Source organism: Arachis stenosperma, chromosome 4 (assembly GCF_014773155.1).
Source record: "Arachis stenosperma cultivar V10309 chromosome 4, arast.V10309.gnm1.PFL2, whole genome shotgun sequence".
In the NCBI taxonomy this organism is placed as follows: domain Eukaryota; kingdom Viridiplantae; phylum Streptophyta; class Magnoliopsida; order Fabales; family Fabaceae; genus Arachis; species Arachis stenosperma.
In genome coordinates this window covers 95,054,393-95,081,944 of record NC_080380.1, presented here as the reverse complement: position 1 = coordinate 95,081,944, position 27,552 = coordinate 95,054,393, and the positions used below count along the sequence as shown (strand labels likewise).

General features: G+C 40.9%; 1 non-coding gene and 1 pseudogene across 1 annotated transcript; both read left to right on the top strand.

Annotated features, from left to right (window-relative positions):
• The first annotated feature begins 13,393 nt into the window (after positions 1 to 13,393).
• Positions 13,394 to 17,006, top strand: LOC130975210 (NADH dehydrogenase [ubiquinone] iron-sulfur protein 2-like; annotated as a pseudogene).
• A 9,300-nt stretch (positions 17,007 to 26,306) lies between these two features.
• LOC130978770 (small nucleolar RNA R71) lies at positions 26,307 to 26,414 on the top strand. The gene has a single exon (XR_009086386.1). It is a non-coding gene; the product is annotated as a small nucleolar RNA R71 (small nucleolar RNA).
• The last annotated feature ends 1,138 nt before the right edge of the window (positions 26,415 to 27,552 follow it).

The following is a 27,552-nucleotide window of genomic DNA, read 5'->3' as shown; positions in this document are numbered from 1 at the left end:
TGGCTCTTGAAAGAATGATGAACAAAGAGAAATGTTATTGATGATCTGAAAAATCATGAAATTGATTCTTGAAGCAAGAAAAAGCAGTGAAAAGTAAAAAGCTTGCGGAAAAAAATGGCAAAAAAAAATAAAAATAAAAATAAAAAGCAAGCAGAAAAAGCCAATAGCCCTTAAAACCAAAAGGCAAGGGTAAAAAAAGGATCCAAGGCTTTGAGCATCAATGGATAGGAGGGCACAAGGAAATAAAATCCAGGCCTAAGCGGCTAAATCAAGCTATCCCTAACCATGTGCTTGTGTCATGAAGGTTCAAGTGAAAAGCTTGAGACTGAGTGGTTAAAGTCATGATCCAAAGCAAAAGAGTGTGCATAAGAGCTCTGGACACCACTAACTAGGGACTCTAGCAAAGCTGAGTCACAATCTGAAAAGGTTCACCCAGTTATGTGTCTGTGGCATTTATGTATCCGGTGGTAATACTGGAAAACAAAGTGCTTAGGGCCACGGCCAAGACTCATAAGTAGCTGTGTTCAAGAATCAACATGCTTAACTAGGAAAGTCAATAACACTATCCGAAAGTCTAAGTTCCTAGAGAAGCCAATCATTCTAAACTTCAAAGGAAAAAGTGAGATGCCAAAACTGTTCAGAAGCAAAAAGCTACAAGTCCCGCTCATCTAATTATAATTAATATTCATTGATATTCTGGGATTTATAGTATATTCTCTTCTTTTTATCCTAATTGATTTTCAGTTGCTTGGGGACAAGCAACAATTTAAGTTTGGTGTTGTGATGAGCGGATAATTTATACGCTTTTTGGCATTGTTTTTAGATAGTTTTTAGTAAGTTCAAGCTACTTTTAGGGATGTTTTCATTAGTTTTTATGTTAAATTCACATTTCTGGACTTTACTATGAGTTTGTGTGTTTTTCTGTGATTTCAGGTAATTTCTGGCTGAAATTGAGGGACTTGAGCAAAACTCTGAAAAAGGCTGACAAAAGGACTACTGATGTTGTTGGATTCTGACCTCCCTGCACTCAAAATAGATTTTCTGGAGCTACAGAACTTCAAATGGCGCGCTCTTAACGGCGTTAAAAAGTAGACATCCAGAGCTTTCCAGCAATATATAATAGTCCATACTTTATTCGGAAATTGACGACGTAACTTGGCGTTGAACGCCAAGTACATGCTGTTGTCTGGAGTTAAAGGCCAGAAACACGTCATGATCCGGAGTTGAACGCCCAAAACATGTCATAACTTGGAGTTCAGCTCTAAGAAAAGCCTCAGCTCGTGGATAGATCAAGCTCAGCCCAAGCATACACCAAGTGGGCCCCGGAAGTGGATTTATGCATCAATTACTTACTCATGTAAACCCTAGGAGTTAGTTTATTATAAATAGAACTTTTTACTATCATATTCGAAGACTGGATCCTGGATTGTATTTGGAATCCTGTGATCACATTTTGGGGGCTGGCCATTCGGCCATGCCTGAACCTTTCATTTATGTATTTTCAACGGTGGTGTTTCTGCACACCATAGATTAAGGGTGTGGAGCTCTGCTGTGCCTCAAGTTTTAATACAATTACTATTACTTTCTATTCAATTCTCTTTTATTCTTATTCCAAGATATACGTTGCACTTCAACTTGATGAATGTGATGATCCATGACACTCATCATCATTCTCACCTATGAACGCGCGTGATTGACAACCACTTCCGTTCTACCTTAGGCCGGGCGCATATCTCTTAGATTCCCCAACAGAATCTTCGTGGTATAAGTTAGATAGATGGCGGCATTCATGAGGATCCGGAAAGTCTAAACCTTGTCTATGGTATTCCGAGTAGGATTCTGGGATTTAATGACTGTGGCGAGCTTCAAACTCCTGAAGGCTGTGCGTGATGACAAACGCAAAAGAATCAAGGGATTCTATTCCAACCTGATTGAGAACCGATAGATGATTAGCCGTGCTGTGACAGAGCATAGGACCATTTTCACTGAAAGGATGGGATGTAGCCATTGACAACAGTGATGCCCTACATACAGCTTGCCATGGAAAGGAGTAAGAAGGATTGAAGGAAGAGTGAGTAGTGAAGTAGAATTTCAAGAGGAACACAGCATCTCCATACACCTATCTGAAATTCCCACTATTAATTTACATAAGTATTTCTATCCCTTTTTATTTTCTATTTATTATTAATTATTCGAAACCCATACCCATTTAATCTGCCTAACTGAGATTTACAAGATGACCATAGCTTGCTTCATACCAACAATCTCTGTGGGATCGACCCTTACTCACGTAAGGTATTACTTGGATGACCCAGTACACTTGCTGGTTAAGTTGAACGAAGTTGTGAACCATGGTATTGGCATCATGTTTTTGGCGCCATTACTAGGGAATGAAAAGCAATGAATTTTGCAAAATGGAATAACACATGAATAACAATTTCGTCCACCATGAACCTTTTCAGATTGTGACTTAGCTTTGCTCAAGTCCCCAATTAGAGGTGTCCAGAGTTCTTAAGCACACTCTTTTGCTTTGGATCATGACTTTAACCACTCAGTCTCAAGCTTTTCACTTGGACCTGTATGCCACAAGCACATGGTTAGGGACAACTTGATCTAGCTGCTTAGGCCTGGATTTACTTTCTTGGGCCCTCCTATCCATTGATGCTCAAAGCCTTGGATCCTTTTCACCCTTGCCTTATGGTTTAAAGGGCTATTGGCTTTTTCTACCTCTTTTGCTTTTTTTTCTTTTTTTTTCCACTGCTTTTTCTTGCTTCAAGAATCAATTTCATGATTTTTCAGATCAGCAATAATATTTCTCTTGTTCATCATTCTTTCTGGAGCCAACAATTTTAACATTCATAAAGTTCAATATAAAAAATATGCACTGTTCAAGCATTCATTCAGAAGACAAAAAGTATTGCCACCACATATAAATAATTAGAATTTTCCTTATTATAAACTCGAAAAAAATATTGCCTCTTTATTCTAAAAATCTACTATTTTATTCATGTTTGATGATGATGAGAAAAATAAATTATAGCTTAATTGGAGATAAAATCAACATAGATATACTAATTACTACTACTCATATATAATTTCTAAGGTAAATTCCTAATAAGAGCAGTTATCACAGAGTTAAGGTAAAGATTAGGACTCAACAACCTTTATTTTGGGAGGTAGATGCTCCTTTAATCTGTGGGGTGCTTGGCCCTTCAAGAGACAGCTTCTGACGCTTCAGTTCCCTCAGTTCACGCCCTTGCTCTTCTTGTTCCTTAAGCAGTTTGCAAAGCATGCTATTTTGATTTTGCTGTTCTTCCTTTAGTTGCTCCATAGCTTCTTGCAAATTGGTGACAGATGCTTCAAGGCGCTCCCAGTATTCAATTTGAGGGATTTCCGAGAGGAACTCCTGTGCTCTCCTCTTGATGGGGTCGTCCTGCACCTCTTGTCCTTCCATTGACTTTTTGGTGATTGGTCTCTTAACTGAGATATACTCAGTTACTCCCATCTTCACCCCAGCATCTTTACATAGCATAGAGATTAAGCTTGGATAAGCCAATTTGGCATCTTTGGAGTTCTTGTTTGTAATTGTGTAAAGTTCACAAGAAATCAGCTGATGAACTTCCACTTTTTTTCCAACATAATGCAATGGATCATTACTGCTCTTTTGATGGTGACTTCAGAGCAGTTGCTAGTGGGCAGTATAGAACGCCCAATTAAGTCCAGCCAGCCTCTGGCGACTGGTTTGAGATCTTTTCTCTTGAGTTGATTTGGGACACCCTTTGTGCTGGTTGTCCACTTGGTTCCAGGGAGGCATATGTCCTCTAAAATTTTGTCCAAGCCCTTATTTGTTCTCATCATTCTCCTATTAAAGGAGTCTGGGTCATCTTTCAGCTGAGGTAGCTTAAAGATCTCCCTGATTTTATCAAGTGAAGGTGAACAATCTTTCCTCTGACCAAAGTTTGATAGTCATAGAAGGCGGCTCCAGCTAATCTCTGCCTGTCTGTTTGCCACAGATTAGCGTAGAATTCCTGAACCATGTTCCTTCCCACCTTTGTCTCAAGATTAGCTAGGATTTTCCAGCTCCTGTTTCGAATTTGCTCTTGGATCTCCAGATATTCATCTTCTTTTAGATCGAATTTAACTTCCAAGATCACTGACCTTAGACCCATTATTTTGTAGTAATGGTCTGAATGTTCTTTGGTTAAGAACTTCCCTTGATTCCAAAGTGGTTTTGGAATATTCTCTTTCTTGCCTCTTGGAGTGGTTTGTTTTCCCTTAGGAGCCATGATCTTAGTGGGTATGGCTTAGTGATCACGGATAAACACACCAAACTTAGAGGTTTGTTTGTCCTCAAGCAAAAGAAAGGAAATGAGAGGGATAGAAGGAGAGCCAATTTCGAATGGTGGAAGAGAGGAAGGAGGCCGAATGTGGATTTAAAGGGAGGGAGGGTGGGTTTTCGAAAATTTTGAAAAAGATAAGATAGAAGATATGATTTGTAAAAGATAAGTTTGATAGGAAAAAGATGTAATTTAAAATTTAAAAGTTATGAAAGATATTTGAAAAAGATAAGTCTAAATTTTAAAAAGAAGATTTGAGATGAATTTGAAAAGATAATTGAGTTTTGAAAAAGATTTGAAAGGAAGTTGGAGAGGATTTGAAAAGGATTTGTGTTTATGAATTAAGATACATTTGATATCTTTTGAAAAAGGGATTTTAGAAATTAGGATTAAAATTTTTTGGAATTGAAGGTTGGAAGATTAGAGTTTGTAACATGTCTATGCAAGAAATTATGAATTGAAACATGAAAAATGAAAAAAATTGAGTTGAAAACGAATTCACCTCCTCCCCACAATCATGGCGTTAAACGCCCAAACACTGCATGTTTTGGGCCTTTAACGCCCATTTGTAGCTTCTCCTGGGCGTTTAACGCCCAGCTGTTGCTTCTGGCTGGCGTTAAACGCCAAGAACACCTTTGTCACTGGGCGTTTTTCTGAACGCCCAGGACGCTGTAAATCTGGCGTTAAACGCCCAGAGGATGCTTCTTTCTGGCGTTTAACGCCCAGAAGATGCTTCTTTCTGGTGTTTAACGCCCATATGGCTATCTCTACTGGCGTTGAACGCCCAGTAAATGCTTCTTTTGGGCGTTCAACGCCCAAAACAGCTCTTACTTTCTTTATCGCACCAGTGAGCTTCCTTTTTGCTGTTTTATCCTCTGAATCCTTCTATAACTCTGTGAACTCAAGCAATTGCTATTTTACCTTGAAGATAATTGACATAAACCTGTAAAAATCAATTAATTAACAATTAAGCTTCGTTAATGGCTGGGTTGCCTCCCAGCAAGCGCTTCTTTATTGTCTTTAGCTGGACTATTACTGAGCTTTAATAAAGTCTCAGTTTTGAGCATTCTTGCTCAAAATTGCTTTCAAGATAATGTTTGACTCTCTATCCATTAACAATAAACTTTTTGTTAGAATCATTATCCTGAAACTCCACGTATCCATATAGTGACACACTTGTAATCACATATGGACCTCTCCACCGGGATTTCAATTTCCCGGGGAATAATCTGAGCCTAGAATTAAACAGCAGAACTTTCTGCCCTGGCTCAAAGACTCTGGATGACAGTTTCTTATCATGCCATCTTTTTGCTTTCTCTTTGTAAATCTTTGCATTTTCGAAAGCATTGAGTCTGAATTCCTATAGCTCATTTAGCTGGATCAATCGTTTTTCTCCAGCTAACTTGGCATCAAGGTTTAAGAATCTAGTTGCCTAGTAGGCCTTATGCTCCAGTTCCACTGGCAAGTGACAGGCTTTTTCATACACAAGCTGGTATGGAGAGGTCCCTATAGTGGTCTTGAATGCTGTTCTGTATGCCTACAGAGCATCATCCAAGCTTCTTGCCCAATCCTTTCTATGGTTAATCACATTCCATTCCAGGATTCTTTTAAGTTCTCTATTAGAGACTTCAGCTTGCCCATTTGTCTGTGGATGATATGGAGTAGCCACCCTGTGGCTAACTCTATATCGAACCAAAGCAGAGTAAAGCTGTTTATTGCAGAAATGAGTGCCCCATCACTGATTAGTACTCTAGGGATACCAAATCTGCTGAAGATGTGTTTCTGGAGGAATTCCAGCACTGTCTTAGTATCATTAGTGGGTGTTGCAATAGCTTCCACCCATTTGGATACATAATCCACTGCCACCAGAATATAAGTGTTTGAGTATGATGGTGGGAAAGGCCCCATGAAGTCAATACCCCATACATCAAACAACTCAATCTCCAAGACCCCTTGTTGAGGCATGGCATAACTGTGAGGCAGATTGCCAGATCTTTGGCAACTGTCACAATTAAGTACAAACACTCGGGAGTCTTTGTAGAGAGTAGGCCAGTAGAAGCCACATTGGAGGACTCTTGTGGCTGTTCGCTCACTTCCAAAATGTCTTCCATACTGTGATCCATGGCAGTGCCAGAGGATCTTCTGTGCTTCTTCTTTAGGCACACATCTACGGATTACTCTGTCTACACATCTCTTGAAGAGATATGGTTCATCCCAAAGATAGTACTTTGCATCCATGATCAATTTCTTTGATTGCTGCCTACTGTACTCTTTGGGTATGAATCTCACTGCCTTGTAGTTTGTAATGTCTGTAAACCATGACACTTCCTGGATGGCAAAGAGTTGCTCATCCGGAAAGTTTTCAGAGATCTCAGTAAGAGGGAGGGATGCCTCTTCTACTGGTTCTATTCGGGACAGGTGATCTGCTACTTGGTTCTTTGTCCCTTTTCTGTCTCTTATTTCTATATCAAACTCTTGCAGAAGCAACACCCATCTGATGAGTCTGGGTTTTGAATCTTGCTTTGTGAGTAGATATTTAAGAGCAGCATGGTCAGTGTACACAATCACTTTTGATCCTACTAAATAAGATCTGAACTTGTCAATGGCGTAAACCACTGCAAGTAACTCTTTTTTCGTGGTTGTGTAGTTCTTCTGTGCGTCATTTAAAACACGACTGACATAGTAAATGACGTGCAGAAGCTTGTCATGCCTTTGTCCCAACACTGTACCAATGGCATGGTCACTGGCATCACACATCAGTTCAAATGGTAATGTCCAGTCTGGTACAGAGATGACTGGTGCTGTGACCAGCTTAGCTTTCGGAGTCTCAAACGCCTGCAGACACTCCTTATCAAAGATAAATGGCGTGCCAGCAGCTAACAGATTACTCAGAGGTTTGGCAATTTTTGAAAAATCTTTTATAAATCTCCTATAGAATCCTGCATGCCCCAGAAAGCTTCTGATTGCCTTAACATTAGCAGGTGGTGGTAATTTTTCAATTACCTCTACCTTAGCTTGATCCACCTCTATTCCATTGTTCGAAATTTTGTGCCCAAGGACAATTCCTTCAATTATCATAAAATGACATTTTTCTCAGTTTAAAACCAGGTTAGTCTCTTGGCACCTCTTTAGAACAAGTGCTAGATGGTCAAGACAGGAGTTGAATGAGTCTCCAAATACTGAAAAGTCATCCATGAAGACTTCCAGAAATTTTTCCACCATATCAGAGAAAATAGAGAGCATGCACCTTTGAAAAGTTGCAGGTGCATTGAACAAATCAAATGGCATCCTTTTATATGCAAATACTCCGGATGGACATGTGAATGCTGTTTTCTCTTGATCCTGGGGATCTACTACAATTTGATTATAACCTGAATATCCATCCAGGAAGCAGTAGTATTCATGACCTGCTAGTCTTTCTAGCATCTGGTCTATGAATGGTAAAGGAAAATAATCCTTTCTGGTAGCTGTATTGAGCCTTCTGTAATCAATACACATATGCCACCATGTAACTTTTCTTGTAGGAACCAGTTCATTTTTTTCATTATGAACCACTGTCATAAGGCTTACCCAGGGGCTATCAGAAATGGGATAAATAATCTCAGTCTCTAGTAATTTAGTGACCTCATTTTGCACTACCTCCTTCATGGCTAGATTCAGCCGCCTCTGTGGTTGAACCCCTGGCTTAGTGTCACCCTCTAATAGGATCTTGTGCATACATCTGGCTGGGCTAATGCCCTTAAGATCACTGATGGACCACCCAAGAGCTGTCTTGTGTGTCCTTAGAATTTGAATTAGTGCTCCTCTTCCTGTGGCTCTAAGGTAGAACTTATGATTACAGAAAAGGTATCACCTTCTCCCAGAAATGCATATTTCAGGGATGGTGGTAATGGTTTGAGCTCGGGTTTGGGAGGTTTCTCCTCTTCCTGAGGGATTTTCAGAGGTTCTATTATTCTCTCTGGTTCCTCCAGATCAGGTTGAGCATCTTTAAAGATATCCTCTAGCTCTGATTCGAGACTCTCAGTCATATTGACCTCTTTTACCAAAGAGTCAATAATATCAATGCTCATGCAGTCATTTGGGGTGTCTAGATGTTGCATAGCTTTGACAACATTCAACCTAAACTCGTCCTCATTGACTCTCAGGGTCACTTCCCCTTTTTGGACGTCAATGAGGGTTCGTCCAGTTGCTAAGAAAGGTCTTCCTAGAATGAGAGTTGCACTCTTGTGCTCATCTATTTCCAGCACCACAAAATCAATGGGAAAGGCAAATGGCTCAACCTTGATAATCATGTCTTCAATCACGCCTGATGTGTATTTAATGGAGCCATCAGCAAGTTGGAGACATATCCGGGTTGGTTTGACTTCTTCAGTCAAACCAAGCTTTCTGATAGTGGATGCAGGTATTAGGTTGATACTTGCCCCGAGATCACATAGAGCTTGCTTGGTACAAGTACCTTCTAATGTGCATGGTATCATAAAGCTTCCGAAATCTTTAAGCTTTTCTAGTAAGCTTTTCAGAATGACTGCACTGCATTCTTCAGTAAGGTAAACTTTTTCAGTTTCTCTTCAATCCTTCTTATGACTTAAGATCTCTTTCATGAACTTAGCATAAGAGGGTATTGGCTCAAGTGCCTCTGCAAACAGAATCTTTATTTCAAGAGTCCTGAGATAGTCTGCAAAGCGGGCAAATTGCTTATCCTGTTCTGCTTGGCGGAGTTTCTGAGGATAAGGCATTTTGGCTTTGTATTCTTCAACTTTAGTTGTTGCAGGTTTATTACTTACAGATGTGGGTTGAGAAGCCTTTTTAGAGGGGTTGGTATCAGCACTTGTATGTGTCTGATCTCCCACTGGCGTTTGAATGCCAGGGGTGGAAGTTGGAGTGGCGTTAGATGCCAACTCCTTACCTGTTTCTGGCATCTGAACACCAGAACTGTGCTTTCTTTGGGCGTTCAATGCCAATTCCTTGCCTATTTCTGGCGTTGAACACCATGACTGAGCATGGGTTGGGCGTTCAATGCCAACTTTCCACCCTTTTTCTGGCGTTTGAGCGCCAGAATTATTCCTCTCCGGGCTCTGACTGTCCTCAGAGGGATTTTGGGTAGCAGTTTGTTCATTTCTTGGCTTCCTGCTGCCTTGAAGTGAGGTATTTAATGTTTTCCCACTTCTTAATTGAACTGTTTGGCACTCTTCTGTTATTTGTTTTGATAACTGTTGTTCTGTTTGCTTCAACTGGACTTCCATATTCATATTAGCCATTCTTGTTTCTTGCAATATCTCCTTGAATTCGGCTAACTGTTTTGTTAGAAAATCTAATTGCTGATTGAATTCAGTAGCTTGATATGCAGGACTGAGTTCAGCAGTTACTGTTTTAGCCTCTTCGTTGATAGAAGGTTCACTGCTTAGGTACAGTTGCTGATTTCTGGCAACGGTATCAATGAGCTCTTGAGCTTCTTCAATTGTCTTTCTCATGTGTATAGATCCACCAGATGAGTGGTCTTGAGAAATCTGAGCTTTCTCTATAAGCCCATAATAAAAGATGTCTAACTGCACCCACTCTGAAAACATTTCAGAAGGGCATTTTCTTACCATCTCTCTGTATCTCTTCCAAGCATCATAAAGGGATTTATTATCTCCTTGTTTGAAGCCTTAGATGCTCAGCCTTAGCTGTGTCATCCGTTTTGGAGGAAAATAGTGATTCAGGAATTTTTCTGACAGCTGTTTCCATGTCTTTATGTTGTCCTTAGGTTGGTTATTTAACCACCTCTTAGCTTGGTCTTTTACAGCAAATGGAAACAGTAACAATTTGTAGACATCCTGATCTACTTCCTTATCATGTACTGTATCAGCAATTTGTAAAAACTGTGCCAGAAACTCTGTAGGTTCTTCCTGTAGAAGACCGGAATACTAGCAACTTTGCTGCACCATGATAATGAGCTGAGGGTTCAACTCAAAGCTACTAACTCCGATGGAGGGTATACAGATACTACTCCCGTATGAAGCAGTAGTGGGGTTAGCATATGACCCCAGAGTCCTTCTGGACTGTTCATTTCCACTTAGGTCCAAGATGGAGAAAGGGAGATGCTGTAGATTTATTTTATTATATAAAAAATAATTTTCGCAATAATAAAATTAAATAAAATAAAAACTAAAATAAAAAATAAAAATAAAATTTAAAAAATATTTTAAAAATTTTCGAAAAAGTGAGGAGAGAAAAAGTGGTTAGGATATTTTTGAAAAATATGTGATTTTTTTAAAATTCTTAAAAGGATAAGATTTTGAAAATTTTTGAAATTGAAATATGAAAAATTTATTATTTTTTTTGAAAATTTCGAAATATTTGCTTAAAAATAGTTAGAACAGATATTTTTTTTTATTTTTGAATTTTATGATGAAAGAGAAAAACACACAAAAGACACAAGACTTAAAAATTTTTAGATTTAGTGTTTCTTGTTTTCGAAATTTTAGAGGAAAAATACCAAGGAACACCAAACTTAAAAATTTTAAGATCAAAATACAAGAAAAACTCAAGAATACCTTGAAGACTCACAAGAACAACAAGAACATGAAGATAGTACACCAAACTTAAAATTTTTTAGACAACCACAATAAAATTTTCGAAAACTCAAGAAAAATTAACAAGAAAACACCAAACTTAAATTTTGGCACAAGATTTAATCAAAGAAAAATTATTTTCAAAAAGATTTTTAAAGAAAACTCAAAGGGGTAATTATTCCCAAGAAAATAGACACATTCAAAAAATGCATGAACTAAACGGAGAAAAACTATTTTTGAAAAATTGAAGGGACACAAAAAACATGCAATTGACACCAAACTTAGAACATGACACTAAACTCACAGAAAAACTAACAATTAATACAAAAAAATAATATTTTTTTAAAAAGGGATAATAAAAGATGCAATTCTAGTAACTCTAAACCAAAAGACAAATTTTTCCTAATCTAAGCAACAAGATTCACCTTCAATTGTTCAAACTCAAACAATCCCCGGCAATGGCGCCAAAAACTTGGTGCACGAAAATTACTCTCACAATATGTAATTCCGGACAACTAACCAGCAAGTGCAATGGGTCGTCCAAGTAATACCTTACGTGAGTAAGGGTCGAATCCCACGGAGATTGTTGGCTTCAAGCAAGCTATGGTTATCTTATTATTCTTAGTTAGGATACCAATAGGGTTCTTTAATTTCAATTGTAAAAAAGTGAAAGGACATAAAATAAGTAATTGTTACTCAATAATGGAGAATATGTTGGAGTTTTGGAGATGCTTTGTCTTCTGAATTCCTGTAACATAATGCTTCCTCACTTTCAAACATGCAACGCTCCTTCCATGGCAAGCTGTATGTAGGGCGTCACCGTTGTCAATGGCTACTTCCCATCCTCACAGTGAAAATGGTCCAAATGCTCTATCACAGCACGACTAATCATCTGTCGGTTCTCGATCATGTCGGAATAGGATCCATTGATCCTTTTGCATCTATCACTACGCCCAACACTCGCAAGTTTGAAGCTTGTCACAATCATCCAATCCCTGAATCCTACTCGGAATACCACAGACAAGGTTTAGACTTTCCGGATTTTCAAGGATGCTGCCAATGGATTCTAGCTTATACCACGAAGATTCTGATTAGGGAATCTAAGATATACTCATTCAATCTAATTTAGAACGGAAGTGTTTGTCAGGCACCCGTTCATGGGTTGAAAATGGTGATGAGTGCCAAGGATAATCACCTTCTTCATATTGAAGTGCGAATGAACATCTTAGATAGGAACAAGGATGTTTGAATAGAAAACAGAAATCATTGCATTAATTCATCGAGACACTGCAGAGCTCCTCACCCCCAACAATGGAGTTTAGAGACTCATGCCGTCAAAAAGTACAAAGTTCAGATCTAAAAATGTAATGAGATACAAAATAAATCTCTAAAAGTTGTTTAAATACAAAGCTAGTAACCTAGGTTTACAGAAAATGAGTAAATTAAAATGGATAGTGCAGAAATCCACTTTTGGGGCCCATTTAGTGTGAGCTGGGGCTGAAAGTTGAGCTTCTCACGTGCCTGGGCTGTTTCTGGAGTTAAACGTCAGGTTGTAACCTGTTTTTGGCGTTCAACACCAACTTGTAACCTGTTTCTAGCGTTCAACGCCAGAATGCAATATGGAACTGGCGTTAAATGCCAGTTTACATCATTTATCTTCACGCAAAGTATGAACTATTATATATTTCTGGAAAGCCCTGGATGTCTACTTTCCAACCCAATTAAGAGGGCGCCAATTGGACTCCTGTAGCTCCAAAAAATTCATTCCGAGTGCAAGGAGGTCAGAATCCAACAGCATTAGCAGTCCTTTTTCAGCCTGAATCAGATTTTTGCTCAGCTCTCTCAATTTCAGCCAGAAAATACATGAAATCACAAAAAAGCACACAAACTCATAGTAAAGTCCATAAATATGAATTTTGCCTAAAAACTAATAAAAATATACTAAAAACTAACTAAAACATACTAAAAACGATATGAAATTACCCCCAAAAAGCATATAAAATATCCGCTCATCAAATATGTATTGGAATTATGAGGTGTTAAAGTTATTAATTGTATATTCTTGGATTTATTTATGATGTGTTGTGTTGATGTTGTTATATATTGATGGAATATGGTTGATATGTGTTAATGAAGGGTTGATTTATGTTAATGGCATTTAATTGGTATATGTTGATGGAAGGTTGATAAATATGTGATGAAGGGTGGTATAGGTGAAGAGTTGATATAAACAAATGAAGGGTTATTGATGTATGAGGTAAATGTTGATAATTATTGATGATCAAGGTTTGTTGAATTAGTTAAAGGTAATATGGATAATGGTTGTTAATGAAATAGGTTGATAAGGTATTAAAATGCAAGTTGTAAAGGTAAGGGGCATGAGTGAATGAAAATGAGGTTTTGTTGGAAATTGGTTAAAAACCAAATTTTGATGAACTTTGGACATCCATAATTTGCTCCACAAATTTTGGATTGAGTTGTGAATTGTTGCAAATGAAAGATGACAGCACCCTTTTCCTCTCTTCCTTACCGGGAGGGCAATCTATCTTATGGCCTTCACCTCCCGCCCGGCCCGGAAATAGAACCCAGCCCCCTTCTGATCCATTCATTTCTGCAAGCAGGGAGGGGGGATCCAGAGCTAAGCCTCCCGTCTATTGCATAACCTAAAAAAGCTATAAGCAAAGTACCAGAGGTGCGCTTCGCCCGGTGACTAAGAAAGAAATTGGTTTGCGCTTTGAAGTGATGAGGTCGCAAAGAGGGGGGCTCCTATTGAAAGGCTTTCCCTCCCTAAAAAGGCGACCAGCTTTCAATACTAGTTGTTACGCTGCCATTTTTCCAATATCATTGAATAGCATGGCCTGCCTGGGGCTAAGGTAACTCAAGTGGGAGAGCCGTGTTATGGGTGACCTTATTGCACGGTTCAGAGAGCACTTGTGTATGTGATGCAAGTGAACGTGTACGAAAAAGCTGTATCTAGGGTGAGTTCTTCGTTCCGTCGTCGACCCTATCTATGTTTCTACGATGGCCCAAGAACACGCTCATTCTTCAGCCGTAGAGAGACTTTTGAATTGCGAGGTACCATTACGAGCTCAATATATACGAGTGTTATTCCGTGAAATAACTCGAATTTCAAATCATTCACTTGCTTTAACTACTCATGCTATGGATGTGGGAGCATCAACTCCGTTCCTGTGGGCTTTTGAGGAGCGGGAGAAATTGTTGGAATTCTATGAAAGAGTCTCGGGAGCCAGGATGCATGCCAGTTTCATACGACCAGGTGGAGTGGCACAAGATCTGCCTCTTGGCTTATGTCGAGATATTGATTCCTTCACACAACAATTTGCTTCTCGTATCGACGAATTAGAAGAGATGTCAACCGGCAACCGTATCTGGAAACAACGATTAGTGGATATTGGTACTGTCACTGCACAGCAAGCAAAGGATTGGGGATTCAGTGGTGTAATGTTAAGAGGTCGTGCGACATGAAGACATTGATAGCAATATGGGGGGAGTTCCCATCAGGCAACAACGGTTCTGCCTGACCCTACTTAAGCATGCATATTCTGTCAGCGAAGACTTGGTGTGAAGCCTTGGAGCTTACGTTAGAAGAGCAAAAGGCCCGGGGCTAGGGTGAGCTGAGGGGGGACAGCGTAAGTGAGCGAATGTGTGTAAGCCCAGTCAAACATGACTGTTCTAGGCGGGACGGGCCACCCACCTTCGAATGGTGTTGGTCATACGGACCGTGAACGGATTCGCCTCTGGCCTCTGGGCACGTCAGAACCGCATGAGTTCACCGGGGTGGAGCACAGTCCGCAAAAATCGGCATAGGTTAGGTGCTATTGATGGAACATGGTAAGCCTATCTTTCTCCATATGGAAGTGCTGCGGGCACATAGAGATGTGGGAAGAGGAAGTCTCAAAAAGCGAAGGCCGAGCTGTAGGTCACGTGACCTGCACCGAGTTGGTGGCTGACTGGGCTTTTTCCTTGATCAAAGCAGATCAGCTCGCCGCCTTCTTGTTATCAAAAAGCAGTCCAATCCTGCGAATCGGGCGGGCGGAACGTCGAATGAAATAGGTGGCCGGGTTCTCTTTTTACAACCCTTTTGATATGATAGGCCCGGCCACCTTCCCCTATCCCTTATGTTTAGGAGCGGGATCCGCCCAAGAACGACCACTCCTGTGGTGGTACGGACTCCGCGAACGTCCCGCGCCCCCTTTACTAATAAAGGAAAGAAAGCCTCAACCAGAACAAAATTCCTTTTGCGTGCGGATGTAGCTAAGTGTCTGACTCTATTGGTCATAGTTCCCTGCAGTTGTGACCAGTGCTCGTTTGCGCGCGCGTGAACCAACCCAACAAACAAGGAAAGGATGCCCCGATAGGCATCTGAGAATGATTCGAGCCGTATGAAGGGAAACTATCACGTACAGTTTTTGTTTTTTTTTGGGGGGGGAGGAGCCCGTCTGAATACAGGGTCCCCCACTGACTTGGCCCAGGCCTAAGTGAAAGTGAAGTGGTGGGCCTACCCATCCCAACCAGGGGTATGCTGGGATTCGCGAAGAGCAGCACCTTACGATGTTCATGACCAATCGGATCCTGACGTACCAGTAGGTACCAGAGGAGATCGCTATGATCGTTACTGTATCCGTATTGAAGAGATGCGACAAAGTCTGCGGATCATTGTGCAATGTCCTAATCAAATGCCCAGTGGCATGATCAAAGCCGATGATCGTAAGTTATGTCCTCCATCACGATGCCGAATGAAACTATCCATGGAATCGTGCGCCGTGTGAAACGTAGATCATCGCCGTTCTTAACCGAGACTCAGGTTAAGCTCCGTCTCGGAACCTTGTGGGGTTAGGAGTAAAGCATCCCGAGGTTGGCGCATCTCGTTGGGCGTGGAGAAGCATTGGGAACCCCAATTTCTTTCTTCGGAGCCGTTTCTTTTCCCGTCCCCCCGCCCCGGCATAGCGCTTCGCTTCCGGTTCTTCGGAAGAATCTACTGACTTCTCCCTTCTTCATTGATCTGGGGGAAAAGGAACCGTCTACCAGTTGGCAAGCTAGACATCAAGTAAGTGGCTTGATGAGGATAACTAAGCTGACACGCCGGAGTTGGCTGCTGGCACAACAGGGTGGTGCCTTACCGCACCGCAGGCGAACGCGCGGTAGCGTTCGTGGTGGTGCTTCAGGATTCCAATGTACTGCGTCCAAGATCAGAACGAGCTTGCCGGCGGACCACTGCCGTCCCATTCTTGAGTGAGCTGGAGCACAGCCATCTTATCCACTGAACTAGCTAGAAGCTATCGCTTCGGGTCGAAGCACTAAAAGAAAGGGACCGGGAAACGCGGCGGCATAGGAACCACGGGACCCCCACTAGTAAAAAAAAGGGAAAACGGAAGTGCGCTAACGCGCACCAGCTGGCCCTTTCCCCTTACTCTAACATCACCCCTTCCTTTACGTTGTAGGTCGAGCGGCTTCATAGCACAGGCACTAGCCCTATAGAATGAAGGGAAGGAAAGGCCTTTTCATAATATGAAGGTAAGCTTCATAGCTCCAACCTAGACAAGGCCTTTCTTTTTCCCTTTTTTTAGATTGGGTTGCTGGATACGGGATCCTCGTAGTAGGCTGGACCCACATCCAGCCGAGAGAGGGCAGCCTTTAGAAGCAACAAGTTGGGAAACCAATAGAACGCTTCGCGTTTTCTTATCTTCTTACCGCCCTAGGAGTAGCACAAAAAGAGGGATTAGCATTATTGACCCAATGATAAACCACTAAAACCTTCCTCGTTGGGGCTCCGCGCACTGGGAAAACGCTCTAGCGACGGGAAAGCGGCCACTAGTTACAAAGCTCCAATAAGGTATCGAGAGGGCTATCCTTGTGAGGGTTCGGGGCAGGTGCGAAGCAATTAACCCCTATTAGTAAAGTAAACCTCTTCCTATTTAGGGGGTTGAGGCGAGAAATGGCTTGATGAACCGTTCCGTTCGCCACGCCATGTACTTGATTTGATGCCCGGCCCCATTCACTTGCTTATCGTAGAGGCTGTAAGTACACAGTGCCCCACAACTATGAATAGTATAGTGATAGTGGGGTTGAAACACAAGAGTGCTCGCCCTTTCTTTCATTTATTGATATCAATTTTGTGAAAAAATGAAATTTTGTAGAGAAAGTTATTGACGTTGAAAGTTTGGTGTAATAATATGTGCTTCAGGATGGCAAAAATGGTTGCAGCTAGCTTTCTGGGCATTCTGCCCATTTCTTAAAAAAAAATGCCCATCCACGTGTATGCGTGGCTCACGCGTACGCGTGTCGTGAAATTTTGGCAATGCATGCGCGAGAGGCATGCATACGTGTGTGTGCATATTCACGCGAAGGCAGGACTCACGCATAGGCGTGACTTGATGTACGCACCACACGTGCGCATGGCCTACGCATACGCATGGATGCTGCCTGCTGCAAAAAACCGGTTTTAACTGTTTTTAAAATAATTTTCCACTTCCAAACCTCCATTTTCTTCCCTTAAGGCTTAAAGTATGGTCTTAGGTCTAGTGGATAAAAGAAGCTAGGAAAACAAGATATCTTGAGGTTGAAGAAAGTTGTAAATGGTGGCTTTTATGAAGGAAATAAGTATGTTAACGAAGTTAAACGCTAAGGCTTGATAATTGATGATGTATTGATAATGAAATTGCCATGGCTTATGAATATTGATATCTGAGATACGAGTTTCTCTGGGTAAAAATCGTGGCTCGCCACCACGTGTTCCAGGTTGAATCTCGATACTCTATTGACCCTACGTCGTAAGGGTGACCGGGCACGTATAAATTCCTGGATATGGATAGCCCCCATTGAGTGATTATATGATGAATAAATGTGAACTCTATGCATAGACTCTTGGAGATGCGCGACGGGGGACAATATAAGGTTTTCAAACTTTTCGGGTTGGCTGGATAACCGACAGATGGGCCCCATCAGCCATAGGAAAGGCATGCATCATATGCATTTGTTTGTTTTGATTGCTAAGTATTTTTTGGGTTTGCCTAATTAATACATATCACCTGCTACCTGTTATACTTGCTACTTGTACTATCTGCTTATTACTTGTGCATGAACTTGTTTGGTTGCTTGTTTCTATTGCATTATGAATGATGGAGGGATGGAGGAAATGGAGAAACAATTTGGTGTTAAGTTAGGATTGAAATTGAGTAAGTTAGGTAGATTTAGAACACCTACCCCTATTTATGGCTTCTGTTTAGTACTTAAGTTGGATAACTGAATAACGGAGTTCTAGGATTGCCTAAGGCATTCTCAGGACCTTATTTATTATATGCATGGCACTTTTATCATGCTGAGAACCTCTGGTTCTCATTCCATACTGTTGTTGTTATTTTTCAGATGCAGGTCGAGAGGCTCCTCGCTAGGCGTCTAGATCCTTGAAGCGGAGTAGTTCTTGGGTGTATTTTGGGTTTTTGTTTGTATATATGTACATATGTATTTAGCTTACCCTCCAAGTAACTTCTGTATGCTGCTTCTCTTAGAGGTTGAGGGAGAGATAGGAGTTTATTCTAGTATTTTGATGTATTTTGGGGATACTTATGTATATATATATATATATATATCCCGGCCAACCTTAGCTTCGCAGGCTGAGTCAAGGGCTAGTTATGCTGTTTCCTTGGCTTTCCTTTACCCTTTTACTTATCTTTATCATTTTCCTTTTAGGTTTCTTAGCATGCAGGTAACTCCGTTCTCTGAGTGTTGCACTTTTTATTTTATGAATTTTTTGTTTTACCCATTTTTCAAGGCTTGTAGTCTATTATATTCTTTCTATTAATATATATATATATATGTATGTATTTTATTTTAGAGGCCGTAGCGGCTTGCCGCCTCTGTTTTACATCCTAGGTGTAAAGCTCTATGTGGTAGGGTGTTACATTATGGTATCAGAGAGGTTCCTTCCTATAGAGCCTGAGGACGGATTGAATATGCTACTGTGCATTCTCTGTGTATGTGTCTATGTGCTATTAGGATATCTAACTGATATATGTAGCATACATGTTCGTGAGCATACATTTGGGACTCTAAAGCACTAAACTTGAGATATCGAGATTGATCACCTTAATATCGATTGTTTGGTATGAACAGGGACCAAATGTCGACTCACGGATCCGAGTGAGGTAACTGGAGGAAAAATCCTAGGACCGAACCGATGCGAGGATCCTGAGATGGAAGCTTGGGTGCTGGTATGAGCAACGTAGGTCAATACTATAGGTCTATGATCCTTACTGATTTCCTCAAGAGTGGTCCATCTCGGTTTAATAGAAATGCCAATGCGTTAGAGGCTGATCGGTGGTTTCGAGATGTGGAGAGATTTTTATACACTCAGCACATACCGGAAGCATAGTTGGTGGAAATAGTGACTTACATGTTGGAGGGAGACACTCAGAAATGGTGGCAGGAGTTATATCATACCTTGCAAATGGAGTTAACAGATATTCCCTGGAATAGATTTAAGACAAAATTTTACGGGAAATATTTCTTACATGTACTTCGCATTGCAAAGGAGTTGGAGTTAAAGTAGTTGAAGCAAGAGAATATGTCTGTTGCTGACTGTACCTGTAAATTTGACAACCTGTGTCATCTCTCAAGAGTTTGTCAAGGAAATCCAGTCAACTATGAGGCGTGGTAGTGTGATCAGTATCTGAAAGGGCTTAGAAGAGACATCTTCAACTATGTGAATCCGCAACGGTTAACGAATTTCCCTGAATTGGTTAAGAAAAGTCAATTCGCAGAAAGTTACTCCATGAAGTGGGCAATGTTACCAGAAGGCTATGGAGAGACTACTCTAAATGAGTCGCATAGAGCAGGATTAGGTGTATGTTACAAGTGCGGGAAGCCGGGACATATAGCTCGAGATTGTCCACACAGGATACGCCGGGATGCAGCCGAATCCGATTCTCAGACCTGAGGTAACCACGAACTAGTAGTAGAGTTTTTAGCTACCTTGCATATCAATAACATGTAATATTCATTGGTGAAGCATGACAAGTTTTGAAGATTGTGGAGTCCGAGCCGATGGTTAGTGGTGCGCGAAATTGTGAACAATACTTTTTCACAACTCTCATAATCCCCGGTCATGAACTCCAAAAACTTGGTAGTTCAATTCCATGGCATTACACAACTTCGCACAACTAACCAGCAAGTGCACTGGGTCGTCCAAGTAATACCTTACGTGAGTAAGGGTCGATCCCACGGAGATTGTTAGTATGAAGTAAGCTATGGTCATCTTGTAAATCTTAGTCAGGCAGACTCAAATGGATATGGTGATGAACGAAAATAACATAAAAGATAAAGATAGAGATACTTATGTAATTCATTGGTAGGAACTTCAGATAAGCGCATGAAGATGCCTTCCCTTCCGTCTCTCTGCTTTCCTACTGTCTTCATCCAATCCTTCCTACTCCTTTCCATGGCAAGCTCGTGTAGGGTTTCACCGTTGTCAATGGCTACCTCCCATCCTCTCAGTGAAAACGATTGCATATGCTCTGTCACAGCACGCGGAATTCAGCTGTCGGTTCTCGGTCAGGCCGGAATAGAATCCATTGATTCTTTTGCGTCTGTCACTAACGCCCCGCCTGCTAGGAGTTTGAAGCACATCACAGTCATTCAATCATTGAATCCTACTCAGAATACCACAGACAAGGTTAGACCTTCCGAATTCTCTTGAATGCTGCCATCAGTTCTTGCCTATACCACGAAGACTCTGATCTCACGGAATGGTTGGCTCGTTTGTCAGGCGAGCACTCGGTTGTCAGGCGATCAACCATGCATCGTGCAATCATGAATCCAAGAGATATTCACTAGAGCCTTAGTTGCTTGTAGAACAAAAGTGGTTGTCAGTCACCTTGTTCATAGGTGAGAATGATGATGAGTGTCACGGATCATCACATTCATCAAGTTGAAGAACAAGTGATATCTTGGACAAAGAACAAGCGGAATTGAATAGGAGAACAATAGTAATTGCATTAATACTCGAGGTACAGCAGAGCTCCACACCTTAATCTATGGTGTGTAGAAACTCCACCGTTGAAAATACATAAGCATAAGGTCTAGGCATGGCCGAATGGCCAGCCTCCCAATGATCTAAGATAGCATAAAACACGAAGATAGCTACCAAAACTCTAATACAATAGTAAAAGGTCCTACTTATAGAAAACTAGTAGCCTAGGGTGTACAGAGATGAGTAAATGACATAAAAATTCACTTCCGGGCCCACTTGGTGTGTGCTTGGGCTGAGCAATGAAGCATTTTCGTGCAGAGACTCTTCTTGGAGTTAAACGCCAGCTTTTATGCCAGTTTGGGCGTTTAACTCCCATTTGGGTGCCAGTTCCAGCGTTTAACGCTGGGATTCCTGAGGGTGACTTTGAACGCCGGTTTGGGCCATCAAATCTTGGGCAAAGTATGGACTATCATATATTGCTGGAAAGCCCAGGATGTCTACTTTCCAACGCCGTTGAGAGCGCGCCAATTGGGCTTCTGTAGCTCCAGAAAATCCACTTCGAGTGCAGGGAGGTCAGAATCCAACAGCATCTGCAGTCCTTTTCAGTCTCTGAATCAGATTTTTGCTCAGGTCCCTCAATTTCAGCCAGAAAATACCTGAAATCACGGAAAAACACACAAACTCATAGTAAAGTCCAGAAAAGTGAATTTTAACTAAAAACTAATAAAAATATACTAAGAACTCAACTAAAACTACTAAAAACATACTAAAAACAATGCCAAAAAGTGTATAAATTATCCGCTCATCACAACACCAAACTTAAATTGTTGCTTGTCCTCAAGCAACTGAAAATCAAATAAGATAAAAAGAAGAGAATGTGCAATGAATTCCAAAAACATCTATGAAGATCAGTATTAATTAGATGAGCGGGGCTTTTAGCTTTTTGCCTCTGAACAGTTTTGGCATCTCAGTCTATCCTTTGAAATTCAGAATGGTTGGCTTCTTTAGGAACTCAGAATCCAGATAGTGTTATTGATTCTCCTAGTAGAGTATGATGATTCTTGAACACAGCTACTTTATGAGTCTTGGCCGTGGCCCAAAGCACTCTGTCTTCCAGTATTACCACCGGATACATACATGCCACAGACACATAATTGGGTGAACCTTTTCAGATTGTGACTCAGCTTTGCTAGAGTCCCCAACTAGAGGTGTCCAGGGTTCTTAAGCACACTCTTTTTGCCTTGGATCACAACTTTATTCTTTCTTTTTCTTTCTTCTTCTCTTTCTTTTTTTTTCGGTTTTTTTTTCGCTTGCTTTCTCTTTTTTTTTTTGTATTCACTGCTTTTTCTTTCTTCAAGAATCATTTTTAATGATTTTTCAGATCCTCAGTAACATGTCTCCTTTTTCATCATTCTTTCAAGAGCCAACCTTCATGAACCACAAATTCAAGATACATATGCACTGTTTAAGCATACATTCAGAGAACAAGAGTATTGCCACCACATCAAAATAATTAAACTATTATAAAATTCAAAATTCATGCAATTCTTTTCTTTTTTTTTCAATTAAGCACGTTTTTATTCAAGAAAGGTGATGGATTCATAGGACATTCATAACTTTAAGGCATAGACACTAAGACACTAATGATCACAAGACACAAACATGGATAAACATAAGCATAAAATTCGAAAAACAGAAGAATAAAGAACAAGGAAATCAAAGAACGGGTCCACCTTATTGATGGCGGCTCTTTCTTCCTCTTGAAGATCCTATGGAGTGCTTGAGCTCCTCAATATCTCTTCCTTGTCTTTGTTGCTCCTCCCTCATGACTCTTTGGTCTTCTCTAATTTCATGAAGGATGATGGAGTGTTCTTGATGCTCCACCCTTAGTTGTCCCATGTTGGAACTCAACTCTCCTAGGGAGGTGTTCAGTTGCTCCCAATAGTTTTGTGGAGGAAAGTGCATCCCTTGGGGCATCTCAGGGATCTCATGATGAGTAGGGTCTCTTGTGTGCTCCATCCTTTTCTTAGTGATGGGCTTATCCTCATCAATGGGGATGTCTCCCTCTATGTCAACTCCTACTGAATAACAGAGGTGACAAATGAGATGAGGAAAGACTAACCTTGCTAAGGTAGAGGACTTGTCCGCCACCTTATAAAGTTCTTGGGCTATAACCTCATGAACTTCCACTTCTTCTCCAATCATGATGCTATGAATCATGATGGCCTGGTCTAGAGTAACTTCGGACCGGTTGCTAGTGGGAATGATTGAGCGTTGAATGAACTCCAACCATCCTCTAGCCATGGGTTTGAGGTCATGCCTTCTCAATTGAACCGGCTTGCCTCTTGAATCTCTCTTCCATTGTGCGCCCTCTTCACATATGACTGTGAGGACTTGGTCCAACCTTTGATCAAAGTTGACCCTTCTAGTGTAAGGATGTTCATCTCCTTGCATCATGGGCAAATTGAATGCCAACCTTACACTTTCCGGACTAAAATCCAAGTAATTCCCCCGAACCATAGTAAGATAATTCTTTGGATTTGGGTTCACACTTTGGTCATGGTTCTTGGTGATCCATGCATTGGCATAGAACTCTTGAACCATCAAGATTCCGACTTGTTGAATGGGGTTGGTAAGAACTTCCCAACCTCTTCTTCGGATTTCATGTCGGATCTCCGGATATTCACCCTTTTTGAGTGAAAAGGGGACCTCGGGGATCACCTTTTTCAAGGCCACAACTTCATAGAAGTGACCTTGATGCACCCTTGAGATGAATCTATCCATCTCCCATGACTCGGAGGTGGAAGCTTTTGCCTTCCCTTTCCTCTTTTTAGAGGTTTCTCCGGCCTTGGATGCCATAAATGGTTATGGAAAAACAAAAAGCAATGCTTTTACCACACCAAACTTAAAATGTTTGCTCGTCCTCGAGCAAAAGAAGAAAGAAGAGAGTAAAAGAAGAAGAAATGAGGAGAAAGGGAATGGCTTTGTATTCGGCCAAAGGGGAGAGAGATGGTGTTTAAGGTGTGTGAAAATGAAGGAGTGAAGGAGGGTTTATATAGGAGAGAGGGAGAGGGTTGTTCGGCCATTTGAGGGTGGGTTTGGGTGGGAAAGTGGTTTGAATTTGAATGGAGGGGTAGGTGGAGTTTTATGAAGGATGGATGTGAGTGGTGAAGAGAAAGAGGAGATTTGATAGGTGATGGGTTTTTGGGGAAGAGGAGTTGAGGTGATTGGTGAATGGGTGAAGAAGAGAGAGAGAGTGGTGGGGTTGGTGGGGATCCTGTGGGGTCCACAGATCCTGTGGTGTCAAGGAAAAGTCATCCCTGCACCAAATGGCTAGCAAAATCACATTTTGTGCCATTTCTGGCGTTAAACGCCGGGCTAGTGCCCATTTCTGGCGTTTAACGCCAGCTTCTTGCCCTTTTCTGGCGTTTAACGCCAGTCTGGTGCCCCTTTCTGGCGTTAAACGCCCAGAATGGTGCCAGACTGGGCGTTAAACGCCCAACAGCTAACCTTACTGGCGTTTAAACGCCAGTAAGTGCGTCCTCCAGGGTGTGCTGTTTTTCTTCCTGTTTTTCATTCTGTTTTTGCTTTTTTCATTGATTTTGTGACTTCTTATGATCATCAACCTACAAAAAAGATAAAATAACAAAAGAAAATAGTTAATTATAAAACATTGGGTTGCCTCCCAACAAGCGCTTCTTTAATGTCATTAGCTTGACAGAGGACTCTCATGGAGCCTCACAGATACTCAGAGTCATGTTGGAACCTCCCAACACCAAACTTAGAGTTTGAGTGTGGGGGTTCAACACCAAACTTAGAGTTTGGTTGTGGCCTCCCAACACCAAACTTAGAGTTTGACTGTGGGGGCTCTGTTTGACTCTGATTTGAGAGAAGCTCTTCAAGCTTCCTCTCCATGGTGACAGAGGGATATCCTTGAGCCTTAAACCCAAAGGATTCTTCATTCACTTGAATGATTAACTCTCCTCTATCAACATCAATCACAACCCTTGCTGTGGCTAGGAAGGGTCTGCCAAGGATGATGGATTCATCCATGCACTTTCCAGTCTTTAGGACTATGAAATCAGTAGGGATGTAATGGTCTTCAACTTTTACCAGAACATCCTCTACAAGTCCATAAGCTTGTTTTCTTGAGTTGTCTACCATCTCTAGTGAGATTTTTGCAGCTTGCACCTCAAGGATCCCTAGCTTCTCCATTACAGAGAGGGGCATGAGGTTTACACTTGACCCTAAGTCACACAAGGCCTTCTTGAAGGTCATGGTGCCTATGGTACAAGGTATTGAAAACTTCCCAGGATCCTGCCTCTTTTGAGGCAGTGTTTGCCTAGACAAGTCATCCAGTTCTTTGATGAGCAAAGGGGGTTCATCTTCCCAAGTCTCATTTCCAAATAACTTGTCATTTAGCTTCATGATTGCTCCAAGGTATTTAGCAACTTGCTCTTCAGTGACATACTCATCCTCTTCAGAGGAAGAATACTCATCAGAGCTCATGAATGGCAGAAGTAATTCCAATGGAATCTCTATGGTCTCATTTTGAGCCTCAGATTCCCATGGTTCCTCATTGGGGAACTCATTGGAGGCCAGTGGACGTCCAGTGAGGTCTTCCTCAGTGGCGTTCACTGCCTCTTCTTCCTCCCAGAATTCGGCCATGTTGATGGCCTTGCACTCTCCTTTTGGATTTTCTTCAGTATTGCTTGGGAGAGTACTAGGAGGGAGTTCAGTGATTTTCTTGCTCAGCTGACCCACTTGTGCCTCCAAATTCCTAATGGAGGACCTTGTTTCAGTCATGAAACTTTGAGTGGTTTTGATTAGATCAGAGACCATTGTTGCTAAGTCAGAGGTATTCTGCTTAGAATTCTCTGTCTGTTGCTGAGAAGATGATGGAAAAGGCTTGCCATTGCTAAACCTGTTTCTTCCACCATTATTGTTGTTGAAACCTTGTTGAGGTTTCTCTTGATTCTTCCATGAGAAATTTGGGTGATTTCTCCATGAAGAATTGTAGGTGTTTCCATAGGGTTCTCCTAGGTAATTCACCTCTTCCATTGAAGGGTTCTCAGGATCATAAGCTTCTTCCTCAGATGAAGCATCCTTAGTACTGCTTGGTGCATTTTGCATTCCAGACAGACTTTGAGAGATCAAATTGACTTGTTGAGTCAATATCTTGTTCTGAGCCAGAATGGCATTCAGAGCATCAATCTCAAGAACTCCTTTCTTCTGATTTGTCCCATTGTTCACAGGATTCCTTTTAGAAGTGTACATGAATTGGTTATTTGCAACCATTTCAATTAGTTCTTGAGCTTCTGTAGGCGTCTTCTTCAGATGAAGAGATCCTCCAGCAGAGCTATCCAAAGACATCTTGGATAGTTCAGAGAGACCATCATAGAAAATACCTATGATGCTCCATTCAGAAAGCATGTCAGAAGGACATTTTCTGATCAATTGTTTGTATCTTTCCCAAGCTTCATAGAGGGATTCTCCATCCTTCTGTCTGAAGGTTTGGACTTCCACTCTAAGCTTACTCAATTTTTGAGGTGGAAAGAACTTTGCCAAGAAGGCATTGACTAGCTTTTCCCAAGAGTCCAGGCTTTCTTTAGGTTGAGAATCCAACCATATTCTAGCTCTGTCTCTTACAGCAAAAGGGAATAGCATGAGTCTATAGACCTCAGGGTCTACCCCATTAGTCTTGACAGTGTCACAGATTTGCAAGAACTCAGCTAAAAACTGATGAGGATCTTCCAATGGAAGTCCATGGAACTTGCAATTCTGTTGCATTAGAGAAACTAATTGAGGCTTAAGCTCAAAGTTGTTTGCTCTAATGGCAGGGATAGAGATGCTTCTCCCATAGAAGTTGGGAGTAGGTGCAGTAAAGTCACCCAGCACCTTCCTTGCATTGTTTGCATTGTTGTTATTTTCGGCTGCCATGTGTTCTTCTTCTTTGAAGAATTCGGTCAGGTCCTCTAAAGAGAGTTGTGCTTTAGCTTCTCTTAGCTTTCGCTTCAAGGTCCTCTCAGGTTCAGGGTCAGCTTCAACAAGAATGCCTTTGTCTTTGTTCCTGCTCATATGAAAGAGAAGAAAACAAGAAAATGTGGAATCCTCTATGTCACAGTATAGAGATTCCTTGAAGTGTCAGAGGAAAAGAAGAGTAGAAGACAGAAGTAGAAAATTCGAACTTATCGGAGGGAATGGAGTTCGAATTTTGCATTAAGGGATAGTGTTAGTCCATAAATAGAAGGATGTGAGGAGAAGGGAAGTAATTTTCGAAAATTAAGTGAAAGATTTTGAAAATATTTTTGAAAAACATTACTTAATTTTCGAAAATAAAAGTGGGAAAGAAATAAAATGATTTTTGAAAAAGATTTTGAAATTAGAAATCAAAAAGATTTGATTGAAAACTATTTTGAAAAAGATGAGGTTAAGAAGATATGATTGGTTTTTAAAAAAAATGTGATTGAGAAGATATGATTTGAAAACAATTTTAAAAAGATTTGATTTTTAAAAATTAGTAACTTGGCTATCAAGAAAAGATATGATTCAAACATTAAACCTTTCTCAATAGAAAAGGCAACATACTTGAAATGTTGAGTCAAATCATTAATTGATAGTAAGTATCTTTGAAAAAGGAGAGAAATTGATTTTGAAAACATTTGATTGAAAA